Genomic DNA, 12111 nt, shown 5'->3' on the forward strand with positions numbered 1-12111 from the left:
TATTGGCCTGTGGCTGTCTAATTACATTTTGAAAGGCTTCAAATTGCATACATATTTATCATGATTTCACCGGGCAATCATGTATATATAAAATCTGATCAGTTTGAAATGGAGAAACATCCAGTAAAACAAGCTGAATATGTAATATGAATGTAGAGGTAATACTAGAAAAATCTCTCATTGACCATGTCTGATTTGATTTGATGCATCTGTTTCTGGCTGAGGTAGGACACAGAAAAGTTGTAAATTGCTTTACTTAATGAAACTCTTAATTGGATAACTTCAGATTATTGTACCACGGTCAATATTCAGCATACAAATATACTATAGAGAAATGTGTAGGGTATTAAATATATTGAAACATTTTCTAGAAATCTTGCATATAGGTGGTTATTCATATCCATTGTACATGAAGCACCAAGAAACAATTCATTACTTTATAGGTAAATACAAAATCGGGTGTACAGAAAAATTCCATCCATGGTGTATCTTGACACATGATGGACAAGAGGAAGTCATTGACAGAACTTTCATTATGGATGGTACTGTGTTTCTTTTAATGCCCACTGGAATAGGTCGAATATTAATTCATGACTCATGAAGAACATCTTCAATGCAGTTTCAAAGGAAGTTCTGTATTGGGGTATAAACATGGCTATTTGCTCCAGTGCTGAAAAGGGCCTGTGGCACAAGATGCAGAACTGATGAAAAGGCCATTTGGCCCAAGTAAGTTGTCTATCCTGCCTTCCATCAATATTTTCAGGTGTTTTTATTTCAGCGCTCTTGCCTAGTCACTGTCCAGCTTGCCCTCTGTACTCTTGCATTAATTAGAAAATTCAAGTAGTTTTTCAATATATCCTACTTTTCAAAAACATTGGCTCAATTTGCATTAATTTTGGTTTGAGAGTACAAATGTTCGCACTTCTACAATATCTGATCCTTGTGGTATCCCACTAGTAATAGCCTGCCAATGCGTGAATTCCTATTCTCTGTTTTCTACCCGTTAGCCAATCCTTAATTCATGCCAGAATATTGCCACCTATCCCACGTGCTTTTATTTTGTTAATCAGCCTCCTGTGGGGAACTTTATCAAAAGCCTTCTGAAAATCCAAGTATACTATGTTCGTCAACTCTCTTTTAGTAATTTTGTTCATAGTATTCTCAAAAAAACTCCCAACTATTTGGTCAAACATGATTTCCCATTCGCAAATCCATGCTGACTAGGCCCAATTAGATCATGATTATCCAAGTATCCATTTATCACATCCTTTATAATGGATTCTAGCATTTCCCTTACTACTGATGTAAGGCTAACAGGTTTGTTGTTCCCTGTTTTCTCTCTCCATCCCTTCTTAAATAGCCATCAAAAGCCTTCTTAAAAATTCAAGTATACTACGTCCATTGACTCTCCTTTATCAATTTGTTAGTGACATCCTCAAGAAACTCCAACAAGTTGTAAGGTTAACAGGTCTGTAGTTCCCTGTTTTCTCTCTCCCTCCCTTCCTAAATAGTGGGGTGACATTTGCTATTTTCCAAGCTTTAGGAACCATTCCAGAATCTACAGAATTTTCAGTGAAAACACACAGAAATCGTTTAGCTTCTCTGCCATTTCTCTATTCCCCATTATGAGTTCTCCTGACACTGCCTGCAATGGACCCACACTTGTCTTGGCCAAATGCTTCCTTTTTACATACCTATAGAAGCTTTTACAGTCTATTTTTAAGTTTTTTGCTTGATTGCATACATATTCTATTCTCCCTTTATCAGTTTCTTGGTCTTCCTTTGCTGTATTCTAAAATCTTCCCAATCCTCAGGTTACTAGTATTTCTGACAACTACCTGCATTTATATGGTGCCTTTAATATGCCAATGTGTTTCCCCACAGTATTTTTGAATTTAACATGTAGCCACAAGGAGATAAGAGGACAGATGACCAAAAGCTTGGTCAAAGGGATAGGTTTGAGGAGTGGGAAGTAGAGGGGTTTATGGTGGGATTTCCAGAACATGGGGGCTTGGTGGCTCAAGGCACAACCACTGATAGTGGTGCAAAAAAATGGTGTGAGATGACTTATACTTTTATTTTCCTCCTGTGAAATATCCCCTTAATTCCAAAGTGAAACTGGGGAATATTTTGAAAAGGGTGTAATTGGACTTCCTAGCAAACATTTGGACAAGCAGTGTGACAAATCAGAGGAAGTGGAGCAATTCATTATGGAAAAAGGAAGAAATAGGTGTAAACGGGAAGGTTTTCAGTGAGGGAGAGGAAAGATTTAAACCATATTGTGCCTTATGCTGACATTACATATTGACTGAACAATAAAAGTTATAGAGGAAGGAATAAATTTACTTGCCACTGTGGACAGGTTCAAAAGATTGAATGGCCTACTTATTTTCCTAGATTCTTAGACAAGTATTGTAAATTGGTGTAGAATCAGAATGATAGACCCTGTGTTGTATCAGCCCATAATGCTTGTGAGATGGCTCTTAGGTACAGCTATCAAATTTGTCCCACTCTACTGCTTTCCCCAGAGACATGTAAATTTTCTCCCTTTAAGTATTTGTCAAATTCAATTTTAAAATTTACTCTTCAATCTATTTCCCCTATTCTGTTAAGACAGTGCATTCCAGTTCACCACAACTCACGGCCGAATTTTCTGCCCATCGGGCGGGCACTGTGGGAGCGGACGCAGATCTGATCGCTGCTCGAGGTCGGGTCCGCGCCGCCATTTTACACAAGCGGGCCAATTAAGGCCTACCCAGCATGAATCGCAGCTCCTGAGGACAGCGGGCAGTGGCGGGGCTGCAATGACCGCTGGGTCCAAAGGCGACTCGGTGGCCTGTTTTAAAATTTTGCTGCAGCCTTTCAAAGGCTGAGAATCATGGCCAGTGAAAGGGCTCCCCAGAGTGCTGCTGGTAAGCAAGCCAGGCAGGAGGGTAGGGCATGGGGGCACTGTGCCTGTCGCTTTTCTGATGATTGCCTTGCTGCCCTCCTGGAGGAGGTGGAAGCACGGCGGGAGGTCCTCGTACCCCAGGGCGGGAGGAGGAGGCCCCCCCCACATGACCAAATGGGTCTGGGAAGGGGTGGCGGAGGCAGTGAGCTCCCACAACGTGGTGCGGCGCACCTGGATCCAGTGTTGCAAGGGCTTCAACGACCTGTTGTGTGGTCGTCTAGGCAACTGCAGAGAGCCCATTTGGTGCTGGAAGGGTTAATGAGAAGTTGAATTGTATGCCTAGGCCTAAGAGAAAAATACTACAGCCTTGAGAAGAATACAATCCTGTCTGACCACAGTTGTAGGATGAGCCCTGAGATATTCCATTTTGTTCTTTCTCAGGCCGAATGTAATCAGGGTTGCGAGAAGCAACTGTGTAACCAAACATCTGTTGTGAGGGAAATGGAAATTTACTGGAACATGGATGGGTCAGTTAACTTATGCAAATAAACGGATAGGTTTGTTGCAAAACTTACTGATTGGCTGTAAAAATGTTTTTATTCTGCGTGTATTCTGCTACATGACCGTACAGTAGCTCTCATTGTGCTGTCTCCCTTGTGCACAAGTAATAATGGGGTTTCTACTACGAAATGATTCCCTGGTGTGATTAATCTCCAACAGTTGCATTCAGGAAGGGTTAGTACCATGTTGGCATTGGTCACTTAACCCAGCAGGTAGGCTTTCTCCCCTGGCAACGAACCCCCCCCCCGCCCCCCATGGCATTGCAAGTGCACATCCAAATACTTCTTAAATGTTATGAGGGTTTCTGCCTCTACCACCCTTTCAGGCAGTGAGTTCCAGATTCCCACCACCCTCTGGGTGGAAAAGTTCTTCCACACATCCCCTCTAAATCTCCTGCCTCTTACCATAAATCTATGCCCTCTGGTTATTGATCCCTCCACCAAGGGGAAAAGTTCCTTCCTATCTATGCCCCTCATAATTTTATACACCAAAATCATGTCCCCCCCCCTCAATCTGCTCTGCTCCAGGGAAAATAACCCCAGTCTATCCAATCTCTCCTCATAACTAAAACTCTCCAGCCCAGGCAACATCCTGGTAAATCTGGTTACTATTCTCATTGTTTATGCCATTATGCCCTGTATATCCAAGTATGTCAAAGGTCATTAACATATATCAAAAATAGAAGTGGTCTTCATTCTGACAACTGGGAAAACCACTGAAAACTTCCCTCCAGTCTGAAAAACTGGTGGGTAACTTCAGTTATGTAGATCGATTGGAAAAGCTGGGACTGTTTCCTTGGAGACGAGAAGTAGGAGAGGAGATTTAATAGAAGCATTCAAAATCATGAGGGGTCTGGAACAGAGTAGATAGGGAGAGCCAGAGGGCACCGATTTAAGTTAATTGGTAAAAGAAGCAATGGTGACATGAGGAAAAGCTTTTCCCACACAACGAGTGGTTAGGAACTGGAATGTACTGTTCAATCGAAGCATTCAAGAGGGAATTAGATCATTATCTTGGGAGAAAAAGGTAGGGGGAGTGGCATTAGGTGAATTGCTCCTTCAGAAGACCAGCACAGACACGAAAGGCCGAATGGCCTCCTTCTGTGTTGTAACCATTCTCTGATTCCATACTTAGACAAGGTGGGTTCAAAGATCACCCAGGGCAGTTTGTGAATTTAGTCTTTGCCTAGTTAGGTTGGCATTGACGAATCTACTGACCAAACCAGTGTGATTTCCAATCGAAAGCAGCACCAACATCGCCACCCGGGTAGCCCAGCCAGTGACTGCGCCCCGCAGCCTGAGCGGCGGCTCCTCCCACCAAGCCCTTACCCTTCCGCCGCTGCTGTCCAATCGCAGCCTCGCTCTGGCCGAGCGGCGACGCTTCGGTTGCTATGGTCCGCTCTGGCCAATGGGATTTCGCTTTGCTGCGCCGTGCGGCCTATGGGGGGTTCCGCCAGCCGTTGGTGGCTGGCGCGCGGCTGTGCGGGCGGTTTGAAGAGAATCTGGGAGGCGGCCGGATGGCGGTGGCCGGTTACTAACTAACTGACTGATTGCACATGGGGTCGGCACCAGGACCCGGGGCCCAGGCCTCTCGTGTTTATCCGTAGGTAAGCGATGTCTGCCCTGGCCCTTGGCAATTGAAAGGAAGTCGGTGAGTCATGTGATGTAAACACAGGCTGTGATCCCGGGGTGGCTGGTTTGGGGCTATGTGAGCTTGGCCACGCCCACCAACCTCTGACCTGGATCGCGGGGCTGCGGTCACCCTCGGATGTCTGGGGTGCTCCTGTCTGTTCCCCCACCCCCTTCCTATTCGACTGTGAAATAGGGGGTCTCCAATAGGCCTCGAAACAACGAGAGCTTGAGGAGCAAATCTACAGGGAAATTACAAAGATGCGCAGGAACTATAAAGTGCGATATCGGGGGTCTTTAAGTACCCCAGTCAAGTATCAATTTAGATAACGTTAGAGCAGAGGGAAGGAAGGGGGAGGAATTTCTGTAAAGTGTTCAGGAAAACTGCCTGGACCAGTATGTTCTTTGTCCAAGTAGAAGGAGGCATTGCTGGATCTGATGCAGGGGAATGAAGTGGTCCAAGTGGAGTGTCTGTGAAGGAACAGTTGTGTAAGATTGACCAAAGCTGTGTGCAATACTCCAGGTGTGGTCTCAACAACGCCCTACATAGTTGTAACAAGAACCCCCCCCCACCCCTTTTGTACTCCATTCCCCTTGCAACCTGCCTTCACAATCTGTCTTCGGAACCTTTTGTCTTGTGAGATGATTGTTTGTGCCACGGTGGTCAACTGTGTGTTGAACATCGCTTTGTGTGGCTCAGGAGCCCCACTTTGGCATGATAGTGTGGAAAACTGAAATTTGCTGTCTACAAAAAAAAAACAAAACTCCAATCTGGCCAATTACTACCCCAAATAAAAACAGAAAACGCTGGAAAAACTCAGCAAGTTTGACAGCATCTATGGAGAGAGGAACAGAATTAATGTTTTGAGTCCGTATGACCCTTCTTCAGAGCTGCAGAGAAGTAGAAATTTGATAAAGTTTATACTGTTTAAGAAGGCTGGAACGAGTGAAGCTGGATGGAAGGCCAGTCATAGGTGGGGACTAAGGAGAGTGACAAAAATGTGATGGACCCCATCTATCTACTCAGAATCATTAACAAAGTAATAAGTGTTACTAACAGTGCTATCAAGCAGCACTTACGCAGTAATACCTTAATCTCTGCTCAGTTTGGGTTCTGCGAAGTAACTCAGCCGCTGACCTCATTAGTCTTGGTCCAAACATGGATAAAAGAGCAACCTCTAGAGGGGAGCTGAGTGACTGCCTTTGACATCAAGGCAGCATGTGACTTGAATGTGGCATCAAGGAAACCAAACAAAACTGAACTCACTAGGAATCAGGGAGGAAAACTCTCCATTGGTTGGAGCCATACTTAGCGCAAAGGAAGATGATTGTGTTTGCGCAAAGGAAGATGATTGTGGTTGTTGGAGGTTATCTCAATCTCAGGACATCACTGCAGGAGTTCCTCAAAGTAGTACCCTAGATCCAGCCATCTTCAGCTGCTTCATCAATTTCCTTCCCTCCAACACAAGAACAGAAGTAGGGATGTTTGCTGACAATTGTGCAGTGTTTAGTACCCTTTGGAATTCCTCAGTTACTGAAGCAATAAGTGCCTGCATGCAGTAGATGTGGGCAACATTCTGACATGGGCTGGTAAATGGCAAGTAACTGTCATGCCTCAGGTACCAGGCAATGAACAGTGGAGAATCTAATCATCTCCCCTTGACATTGAACGGCATTACTGTCACTGAATCCCCCACCATCAACATCCTGAGGATTAGTGTTGAACAGTGTCCATTAGTGTGATGTAAACCACCTGTAATTTTTAAAAATAATATCTATATACTAGTAAAGACCATCAAAACATTTGCAGTAAAATTAAAATACTGTTGCAATAAAGATATTGTTAAATCCCCATCCCGTTCCATTTCCATCCTTCACATGGCATCCACTCTTGTGCCATACCCATCCTATTCCTTTTCACATCATTCCTATTCCATCTCCCAAACTTCTCCTTCCTATGCTATTCCCATCCCTCCATGTCATTGCATCTCATCACCCATTCTGTAATCTCCATGCTATCCCTCCCATGCCATTCCCCCCATGCAACACCACCGTCACTCCTATGCTGTCCAACTGCCCCCTGCCATTCACATCCTTCCTGCCAAGGTAACTATTACTGGGCTTCTCTTATCTTCCCACTAACCCCCCTCCCCCTGCCACCTCCACCCCACCCTGCTGCTGCAGCTACCCATAGATCTCAGATTTCCCGCTTAAAATTAGTGAATTTTATTCCTCCCTCATTGGAGCAAAGTGATATGCTTTAGATCAAAGCTTCAGCCCTGATGTGAACTTTATCACTAATTGGATATGGATTACAGACACAATGTCCTACAGTTGGTCCATCCAATTAAATCTGTTTATAAATAGCCTATAAGTATTTCTGCTAGTTTACACTGGCAGTTTGTGGTGCATCATGGCAGGAATAAACATTCTGCATAGGACTGAGGGAAAACAGAGCACAGGGGTAAGAGACCAATAAGTTAAATTCAGTGTCTGAATTTAGAAAGGAGTATATGTAAAAATAATTAAATATAGATCTTCTGTTTGTGTTGACTCTGTGTCATTTCTTGCTACTTACTTACTGCTCTGGAAATTGGGCTGCTTCAACGAAGTTTAATCATGTATTTTTCAAATGCTTAGCAATTTGAGGAACCATAGAATCACAGAATTGTTAAAGCACAGAAAAAGGCCATTTGGCCCATTGTGCCTGCACCAGCTCTCCAAATGAGCAATTCACCTAGTGCCATTCTCCTGCCTTCTCCTCGTAACCCTGCACATTGTTTCTTTTCAAATAATCACTTAATTCCCTCTTGAATGCCTCGATTGAACTGCCTCCATGGTGGAGTGTGGTACTCTCGGGCAGTGCATTCTAAACCCTAATCATTCACTGTGAAAAGTTTTCTCTCATATCGCTTTTGCTTCTCTTGCCAAGTACTTTAAATCTGTGCCCTCTCATTCTTGATCTTTTCACGAATGGTAACAGTTTCTCCCTATCTGCTCTGTCCAGACCCCTCATGATTCTGTCAAATCTTCTCTCAACCTTCTTTTCTCCAAGGAAAACAGTCCTAACTTCTCCTTTCTATTTTCATAACTGAAGTTCCTCATCCCTGGAACCATTCCTGTAGACCTTGTCTGCACTGCCTTCATATCCTTCCTAAAATGCAACGCCCAGAACTATACGCAATACCGCAGCTGAGGTCTAACTAGTGAGCTCAGCATAACCTCCTGGTCCATGTACCCTATGCCCTATTAATAAAGCCCAATATGCTGTATGCTTTGTTAACTGCTCTCTCAACCTGTCCTGCCGTTTTTATGCACATGTACACCCAAGTCCTAAAGGGACTGCTGCATCCCTTTAGAATAGTACCCTTTATTTTATACTGTCTGACCACGTTCTTTCTACCAAAATGTATCACCTCACATTTCTCCACATTGAACTACATCTGCCACCTATCCTCCCATTTCACCAACTTGTCTGTGTCCTTTTGAAGTTCTATACTGTCTGCCTCACAGTTTACAATGCTTCCAAGTTCTGTATCAAATACAAATTTTGAAGTTGTTCCCTGTACACCAAGGCCTAGATTATTAATATATATCAGGCAAAGCAAGGGCCCCAAACCAACTCCTGGGGAACTCCACTACAAACCTTCCTCCAGCATGAAGAACATCCTTGAACCATTACTCTCTTGTTTCCTGTCACTCACCCAATTTTGTACCCATGTTGCTAGTATCACTTTTATTCTGTGAGCTACAATCTTTGTTCAAAGGTCTTGTGTGGCACTGCATCAAATGCCTTTTGCAAGTCCATCAACAGCATTGCCCTCATCAACCCTCTGTTACCTCTTCAAAAAACTCCAGAAAGTTAAACATGGTTTCCCTTAAGGGAAATTTGTCCATGTGACTATTAATTCTGTCCTGAATTTTAGTTTCTAGAAATTTCCCTACCACCTAAACTAAACTGATTGGTCAATACCAATTAGTATTGCAGACATTAACGAATGAACTTTTGATGGATTTAAATGACCTTTCTGTACAAATCCAATGTAATATTCTATTTGAAATGAGCATATTAACACTTGAATTTAAATGTTGGACAAAGGAATATTATATGAATACATAAATGGCTGTCAATTAAATTCAGTAACAATTTCTAGGTTTGAAATGATTACTATAGTAAGAAACCATAAATCGTGGTGTATAAGTCGACCTTTGAAGCCTTGAAAAATCCTTCAAAAATAAAGGTCGACTTACACGCCCAGTATAAAATGTGAACCACTGCTGTTGGTGTAGGTGGTTGCCATTTTAAAATGCGAAAAAAAACCCCACTGGTAATTCAGATTAAATCAATGCGATAGGTTTTATTGAATAAATTAATTCTACAAGCATTTCAAATTTTTGCGTCAAAGTCTTTTGGTAGTCCCTGAGAAATCTGTCTTCTGCCTCAGCACTACACACTTTCAGCAGTAGACAACTAGCTGTTGCTTGAAATCTTTGCTGGACTTGGGGGTTTGACTTGGCCCACTTACGTATATATGCATTGCAATTCTGGTGACCATGTAACCCATTCTGATGATTTGAGGACCCATTCGGATACAGCCTTAAGATCAGACCAGTGGCTGGTCTTTGTTCTCATGGCGCATTTGGTTTTGGGTATCATCTTCAGGGCAGATTCCTCTTTCTATTCCCACACCCATTTTTCACTAACACTGAATTTCCCCTCTGCAGCATAGTTATTTGATGAGTTAGCAAATGTTACAACTTTTAGCTTGAAACTAGCTTTTCACTTCATTCTTTTTGCCGGAGGATCAATTTCTGTTCGTTGTTCGCTGTGCGTGGTCTGTTCTGTATGGGAATGTCTTAAGCTTGCGCGCATCACCTTGGCAACAGGGCCCATATCGCCTTCTTGATCCCATTGCTGAATTATATAGTGAGTAAACATGCATTTTTGAGGTGAAACATTGAGGCCAGCTCCTAATGCGAGTATAGCATTTCTTAGCAGAAAAGTGAGGGTTAACTTCTATGCTGAATGTAGGCCTAAACATGTTTTATATGTTGCAATCTATGGCATGCTGTGAACTTAATTATTGACAGGGTTAGGAAGCATGCAGTGTTACCAAATTGGGAAGAGAATTATTCCACATTCCAGCTAGTAGAAAGCCCCTTCTACCCACCTATCCATTGGATAGCCTTGGGGCATTTCGAATCCCAATTATGGAGATTAAGCAAATTCTTTTTTGAAACACATTGGGGTTCATTTCAGTACATAATTTGCATAGCATGATGAGAAGAATAATTTTGGGCAGGAGAAGTCTGAGATTTATAAATTTTTGTTAACGGAAGATATTAAAGGATATAGGACAAATGTGAGTATATAGAATTAGATCGCAGATCAGCAATGATCTCTCTGGTTGGAACAGGCTTGAGGGACTAAATGTTCCTGTGTTCATAAACTGCCAAGGCTTACTCTCTGGGCTTATCTCTGTGAGCCTCTTTCCCTTTCTACCTCTTTTCTTTAAGATGCTTCTTACAATCTACATATGCTTTGGCATGTTTTACTACATTAGAGCTACAATAACAAGTTACTGTTGCTGAATATGTTGGTTTGGTAGAAAATAAGGCAGCTTCATGATTCATAGCAAGTTTTGACTTGCCAAGTGTTTGTTCGGTGCTGCTTCAGAGAGAGATTGAAGAAATAAATATTCAGAAGATGTGTGTATCTGGTCTAGACTGTAAAGGGATGCAAACAGTACAAGTAGATATAGAGCATTGAGTCAAAAGGAGTGATGATGTCACTGAACCCAGCAAGGCAACTACAGCAGTTCTGAATTTGTAATGCAAAGAGTTGTGACAATTTATAGAAAGTGGCTGCAGGCAGAGGGAGGCAAAAATTACTCTAGACTTTAGAAATATGGAAAATGGATTTTTACCTGTCCAAAAGCTTTGTAGTGAACAGCCTTGGGGCTTTTCGGGAGTAGGCTCCTTAAGCCTGTTCTGCCTCCTCAGTTAGATCATGGTGGATCTGTAACTCAACTCTAGTTACCTGCCGATAAAAGCAAAAAACTGCGGATGCTGGAAATCCAAAACAAAAACAAAAATACCTGGAAAAACTCAGCAGGTCTGGCAGCATCTGTGGAGAGGAACACAGTTAATGTTTCAAGTCCGAATGACCCTTCAACAGAACTAAGTAAAAATAGAAGAGAGGTGAAATATAAGCTGGTTTAAGGGGGGTTGGGGCAAGTAGAGCTGGATAGAGGGCCACAAGGAGTTGATTTGAAACTGCCCAAACTCATTTATACATAGCCCTGTTAGAGCCAGCACAGAGTAGAGTATTTTGCTTTGTCAGTTCCTGCTGCATTTTGGCTAAATGGATAATGTGCTAGCCTGTATTACCCAAAAAAGAGAGATTTGTATCTCTATATAGCAACTTTCACAAGTTTGTGATGTCCTAAAGTGTCTTACAGGCAATAAAGTACTTCTTGAAATGTTTCACTGATATAATGTAGGAAATATGGCAGTCAATTTGCACACAGCAAAATTCTATGGACAGTAATGCAATAAATGACCTTATCATAAGCTTGTTATGGACAAAGAAATAGATAAGATGCAAAAAATGGTTTTGGATTGGGGGAGAGCGGATTTTAATAAAATAAGGCAGGGTCTGGCCAAGGTAGATTGGGAACTGCTATTTGTGGGGAAATCTACAGAGGAGCAGTGGTGGGCTTTCAAAAAGGAAATGGGGAGGGTACAGGCTCAACATGTTCCCTCTAGGGTGATAGGAAAGAGTAACAAGCCCAGAGAACCATGGATGACCAGAGATATTCAGGATACGATGAGAAGGAAAAGAGGCTTTTAGCAGGTACAAGGGAAGCAAATCAGCGGAGGCATTGGTGGAGTCCAGAAAGTGCAGGGTGGAGCTTAAGAAAGCAGTTAGGAGAGCAAAGAGGGGATCACAGAATCACAATGCAGAGGAGGCCCTTCGGCCCATCGAGTCTGCACCGACACGTGAGAAACACCTGACCTACCTACCTAATC

The 12111-nt window shown here is 42.7% G+C and overlaps 1 protein-coding gene across 1 annotated transcript in view; it reads left to right on the forward strand.

The window, feature by feature from the left end:
- The first annotated feature begins 10363 nt into the window (after positions 1–10363).
- ccdc142 (coiled-coil domain containing 142) overlaps positions 10364–12111 on the forward strand; it is a 212934-nt gene continuing 211186 nt past the window's right edge. The window contains exon 1 of the mRNA XM_041195012.1: positions 10364–10442. The gene's annotated coding sequence lies outside the window, so the exon portion shown is untranslated. The remainder of the gene's footprint in view (positions 10443–12111) is intronic.

The sequence above is a fragment of the Carcharodon carcharias genome, chromosome 1, assembly GCF_017639515.1.
Source record: "Carcharodon carcharias isolate sCarCar2 chromosome 1, sCarCar2.pri, whole genome shotgun sequence".
NCBI lineage: Eukaryota > Metazoa > Chordata > Chondrichthyes > Lamniformes > Lamnidae > Carcharodon > Carcharodon carcharias.